Source organism: Pleurodeles waltl, chromosome 3_1 (genome assembly GCF_031143425.1).
Source record: "Pleurodeles waltl isolate 20211129_DDA chromosome 3_1, aPleWal1.hap1.20221129, whole genome shotgun sequence".
NCBI lineage: Eukaryota > Metazoa > Chordata > Amphibia > Caudata > Salamandridae > Pleurodeles > Pleurodeles waltl.
This window is the reverse complement of record NC_090440.1, coordinates 1,988,037,363-1,988,043,508: the sequence shown is the minus strand read 5'-3', so window position 1 is coordinate 1,988,043,508 and position 6,146 is coordinate 1,988,037,363. Positions and strand designations below refer to the sequence as shown.

The following is a 6,146-nucleotide window of genomic DNA, read 5'->3' as shown; positions in this document are numbered from 1 at the left end:
TAGCTTCTTGTTTCAGTTTAAGAGAGTACAGCATTTTAAACTTCTTTTCTTGGATATTTGATGGTTGCCAGATTCTCACTTGACTTGTATTTGCAATCACCTCTTTTGGGCTTTTTTGGGGCTTTCTTTTATAAACTGAGCTTTTCAAACGGTCTTTCTAATCGTAATTTGGTACATTTAAGTAAGGAGGGTCTTTTCAAATGGACCCGGGGAAGGGGAAGATTTACTCACCTCTTACGCAACTCAGCAGGACAACTTGAGGATAAAACGTAGAGAAACAAAGATATTTCTCCTTGTTGCTCCTCAGTTGGGAAGGCGTACGCGTTCCCAGGTTTACTACTCTTAGTAAATCTGGGAATGCATGAAAGAGCATGGGTGGATGCCTAAGATCACCCACTCCCTACCCATGGAACGCCTTCCCGGCAAACAGTAACGCAAGGCAGCGACTTGCGCTGCCATGGGTTACTCTAGATTTATTAAGACATGCAATGCCACGCAAGGTGGCCTTGCGTGGTTTAGTAAACCTCACTGATGCCCTGGTGTTGCCTTACGCTGTGATAACGCAAGCGTTTCATAAATCTGGGCCTCTATGTTTGATCTATTTTTAGAGTTTAGACATCTTCCACACAATTAGTGCCGCTCAGTGGCTTATCGCCCTGTCGAATTGACGTGGGGAAAAGGGGCTTTCTAATGCTAGTTAGTCTTTTTAGACTAAAACCAAGAGTAACACCCTGGTCACAGGTCCTAAAATGTATAAGGCTGTTGAGGATCTTAGACCGATGAGGACAAAGAACGCCGTCTTGGGCATTTGCTAAGGTGTTGCACGGGGACTCGCATAGCACAAAGTAACGTAAGCGTAAAGGATTGCATCTGATTACTTACCATAAAAGCCTGTAGGCGCAGCAGAAAATCATTCAGCTTCCCAGGAACGCTCGCACAACCTCTAGTACATCAAGGGCTAGATGTCTTAGGACATTGGAATTTTTTAAGATTCATTGGGGACAGTGAAGTTGCAACAATCAAATAATGGTTGGAATAAGCCATCTGGTCTAATATTCTAGCAAATGTCGTTTTTTTGGCTTTCCTGTTTAATTTAAAGCATTCTTACCTCATTGAACGAAATGTTGAGCTGTCAGCATAGGCGTCGTTCCTCTGCTGTCACATTAGTTAAATGCCCTGTCCCCTCGCTTTTGTCAATAACTCTCAACAGAAGACGTTTAATGATCCCTTTGGGCCCCTAATAATGTTCTCGTATGCTATATTAGAACACTGCAAGATTGATAGCCTCATGAAGAAAATCGGAATGCCAGCAGCTTTTAAACAGTAGAATAATCCCTGTACCTTGAAAATGGTAAAGCTGCAATGTGTGGAACCCCGGAGGCCGCCATTTTGGAGTTCAAACATGCCCCAATGCCGGGGAAACGAGGTGGGTGGGTTGGCGGCAGAGCGTGAATTGGAGAAGGTTCCGCTCTGGCGGCAGGCCAGTTGAGTGCTTCAAAACTTTGCCTAATCTTGGCTTTATAGGAGCCAGGAGCGTAGCCCGACTGCCTTCCCAGCAATGTCCTTTTTTAAAATAATGAAATAAATAGATAAGTAAATATAAAAACAAAAAACAAAGTAAGACTAAATTGTGGTACCCTCTAGCCTGCTGGAAGAGGGGATGTGGACTGTTTTTCGCCTTCAACTTGAGCCTGTCGTGCTGAAGCAATACTTTAGTTAGCGGCATAGACCACAGCAGCAGTTTTTAAAGTCTGTATCACTTACCATCTGAGAGCTAAGCCAGATGGCAGCAAAAATGCTGTTGTGACATCTTCCTGTGCCACTGGAACAGAGTGGCATAGCGTTATAAAAAGTTTCTGAAGAAAGAAACTGGAACTAGTGGGGCATATTTAAGAGAGGCTTGCACTGCAGTTGCGTGACTTCTAGTGACGCAACAGCGGTCAGACCTTTTAACCATATCTAGGAGATCACGCAAAGCCACTTGGCGTGGCTTTGAATAGTCCCGTAGATAGTGATTAAGGCAAGGCATTGTAAAGCGGTGCGCTGGCTTACTCTGCATTAGGGAGGCGATCCAAGGGCTTTGCAGTGTGTGTTCCAACGCAACACCCATGTTGTTAGACGCATCCCCAAATTTACAGAGCCATGTAAATCTGGGAATGCACCAACACCTTACCCCTCCCCAGGGGAGGGTCAGTGAGGAGAAATATCTTTATTTCTCTTTGTTGTTTCCCCTTTCTATGTGTGCTGCGTTTTGCAGCACGCATAGGAAAAGGGAAAAGCCTCCCAAGATTGTTTTTGTGTAGGAAGGTGCCTCTTCCTTCACAAAAACAATTTTGCCTACAACGCAGACAACCTTGCACCATGGTGCAAGGTTGCCGGCGCTGGCTCTAGGCAGTCAAAATGGCTCCAGCGCAGTGGAAAAGGACAGTATTGCATACATATAACACATTATTGCCCGTTTTCTTTGACACAGGGCACAGCAATGTGACTTGCTGTGCTGCCCTGCGCCAAAATGTCGTAAATCTGCCCCAGTGTTTGTAAGTGTCAGAGAGTTGTTGCAGAAAAGCCCTGATCTGGAAAGGAAGGGCAGAGTTGTATTTATGAAACAACTGTCTTTTGTTGATGGCTGTTCCTTTCTTCATTTGAGGAAGGGCTGGATGACGGATACATTCACTGAAATGTTCGGTTCCTATTCTGAAGAATACTAGGATCAAAATTGTCCCGACAAGGATTCACTCCCCGGTGAACGGAATCTTCTGTACAAGAAAAATAAACCGTGTTTTGGATACTTCTATAATACAGAGATGCCTAAAAGTCATGGGGCCTGGAAAAGCTGCATATGTTCAAAGCGGCTGGTAGGACAAGGTGTTGCTGATGTGAAGGCTTTCTTTGATGTCCAGGTATTCAGAGCTCATCTGAAAGTGGTAGGTTCCGTTGTAACCCGTGGTTCCTGCGGAATGCCATCGCCTTGTAAGGGTCTTACACGTGAACTGGGGGAGAGTTACTTTGTTTGGGGAGACTGATTGAAGACATTGCCATACATTTGATCTGTGGTGCAACTTTTCAAAATGTAAAGGTAGGTTGCTTGCTACACCTTTTGTTTCCATACTTGCAAACCTACCAGGTCGTTTCTCATTCACTAGCAATCAGTATCACGCTTTTGGCACATTGAAAGGTCATAATCTGAACCAAATATTCTGATTGAAAACTGTCTTCCTGCAAAATCCTGTGGAACCTGCCGTTTTGTTTCAAGTTTTCCCCATTTTCCCTTGTGTAAGGCATTGCAGTAGTCCAAATGAGTGCTAATTAATGCTCTGCCTCTTAACATGTAAATCGATTTGCGTCAGGAAGTTGAACATCTCACCAAGATATCTGAGGATGAAACTACCAGAGAAATCCATGTCTTGGCTTGAGCTTCAAAATGAAGGCTGTGAACAAGAATAATTCCCAGTGTTTTCACCACCTACACTTTCAGCACAGTATGATGTGAACTCAGAGGGCAAGTGTGTGCTGCTTTACTTGAACAGAGTAAGCGCTCTGGTGATTCTGTCCGATCTCCAGTAAAATTCACCCACTTCGTGCAGTCTGATAATGCGTAGCCATCTTGAAATGGTAATAATTGTCATTTAGTGCAGTGCCGAAAGCTCTGGAAGTAACGGTAGACTGTCTTTTTTGTGAGTTTACCAACTGTTTCTCTTACTTTTTAAACAAGTTAAAATGTGTTTGTTGCGGTAAACGAGAGCAGGAAAGGAAAGTATGGCTGCCGTTTCTTTACCTGTTTGAACTTTAACTTTCATACTGTAGTCCTCTGTCTGTTTCAGGAGCAGCCAACAGGTAACCTGTGTGTGTGTGTGTGTCTGTGTGTGAGACAGGGCCGGGAAAAGGCAGGCTGAATTTGATTGGTGGCTGATTTCTGATATGCAAATTTTTAAAGCATTGTGTCACCCGAGTTCTAGGGAGAACTCTTTCTTGCACAGAAATGCACGCGCATCTGCTGAATGCTATTTTGTGGTCTTATCTATATATTTATATGTTTTTTGACTTGATGCCCAACAGGTGCTTACTGTAGGTAAGAAGGGTTTCCACTTTTTCTGTCTGTGTGAGCTGGAAGTGGTTCAGGCAAGACTATACTTTCAGGGATCATTTCTATAGTTTTTAACTGAGGAAATGTGTTCGAAAGTGTCTGGTCTTCGCTAACCACGAGGAAGAGTTGTAGTGTTTTCTTCTGAGCGCGAAGCCAGTGGACAGTGTTGCATTTGTGCAGCTGCTGTCTGCTATTGATGAACGTTCCTCTCTTCTTTTACGAAGAACTGGAGGAAGGAAACACAAACTGAGTGGTTAGCTTCTTGTTTCAGTTTAAGAGAGTACAGCATTTTAAACTTCTTTTCTTGGATATTTGATGGTTGCCAGATTCTCACTTGACTTGTATTTGCAATCACCTCTTTTGGGCTTTTTTGGGGCTTTCTTTTATAAACTGAGCTTTTCAAACGGTCTTTCTAATCGTAATTTGGTACATTTAAGTAAGGAGGGTCTTTTCAAATGGACCCGGGGAAGGGGAAGATTTACTCACCTCTTACGCAACTCAGCAGGACAACTTGAGGATGAAACGTAGAGAAACAAAGATATTTCTCCTTGTTGCTCCTCAGTTGGGAAGGCGTACGCGTTCCCAGGTTTACTACTCTTAGTAAATCTGGGAATGCATGAAAGAGCATGGGTGGATGCCTAAGATCACCCACTCCCTACCCATGGAACGCCTTCCCGGCAAACAGTAACGCAAGGCAGCGACTTGCGCTGCCATGGGTTACTCTAGATTTATTAAGACATGCAATGCCACGCAAGGTGGCCTTGCGTGGTTTAGTAAACCTCACTGATGCCCTGGTGTTGCCTTACGCTGTGATAACGCAAGCGTTTCATAAATCTGGGCCTCTATGTTTGATCTATTTTTAGAGTTTAGACATCTTCCACACAATTAGTGCCGCTCAGTGGCTTATCGCCCTGTCGAATTGACGTGGGGAAAAGGGGCTTTCTAATGCTAGTTAGTCTTTTTAGACTAAAACCAAGAGTAACACCCTGGTCACAGGTCCTAAAATGTATAAGGCTGTTGAGGATCTTAGACCGATGAGGACAAAGAACGCCGTCTTGGGCATTTGCTAAGGTGTTGCACGGGGACTCGCATAGCACAAAGTAACGTAAGCGTAAAGGATTGCATCTGATTACTTACCATAAAAGCCTGTAGGCGCAGCAGAAAATCATTCAGCTTCCCAGGAACGCTCGCACAACCTCTAGTACATCAAGGGCTAGATGTCTTAGGACATTGGAATTTTTTAAGATTCATTGGGGACAGTGAAGTTGCAACAATCAAATAATGGTTGGAATAAGCCATCTGGTCTAATATTCTAGCAAATGTCGTTTTTTTGGCTTTCCTGTTTAATTTAAAGCATTCTTACCTCATTGAACGAAATGTTGAGCTGTCAGCATAGGCGTCGTTCCTCTGCTGTCACATTAGTTAAATGCCCTGTCCCCTCGCTTTTGTCAATAACTCTCAACAGAAGACGTTTAATGATCCCTTTGGGCCCCTAATAATGTTCTCGTATGCTATATTAGAACACTGCAAGATTGATAGCCTCATGAAGAAAATCGGAATGCCAGCAGCTTTTAAACAGTAGAATAATCCCTGTACCTTGAAAATGGTAAAGCTGCAATGTGTGGAACCTCGGAGGCCGCCATTTTGGAGTTCAAACATGCCCCAATGCCGGGGAAACGAGGTGGGTGGGTTGGCGGCAGAGCGTGAATTGGAGAAGGTTCCACTCTGGCGGCAGGCCAGTTGAGTGCTTCAAAACTTTGCCTAATCTTGGCTTTATAGGAGCCAGGAGCGTAGCCCGACTGCCTTCCCAGCAATGTCCTTTTTTAAAATAATGAAATAAATAGATAAGTAAATATAAAAACAAAAAACAAAGTAAGACTAAATTGTGGTACCCTCTAGCCTGCTGGAAGAGGGGATGTGGACTGTTTTTCGCCTTCAACTTGAGCCTGTCGTGCTGAAGCAATACTTTAGTTAGCGGCATAGACCACAGCAGCAGTTTTTAAAGTCTGTATCACTTACCATCTGAGAGCTAAGCCAGATGGCAGCAAAAATGCTGTTGTGA

General features: G+C 43.9%; 1 non-coding gene across 1 annotated transcript; it reads left to right on the top strand.

Moving 5' to 3' along the window:
- The first annotated feature begins 4,121 nt into the window (after positions 1-4,121).
- LOC138286037 (small nucleolar RNA U3) lies at positions 4,122-4,339 on the top strand. Its single transcript, XR_011201733.1, has one exon. It is a non-coding gene; the product is annotated as a small nucleolar RNA U3 (small nucleolar RNA).
- Positions 4,340-6,146: the final 1,807 nt, after the last annotated feature.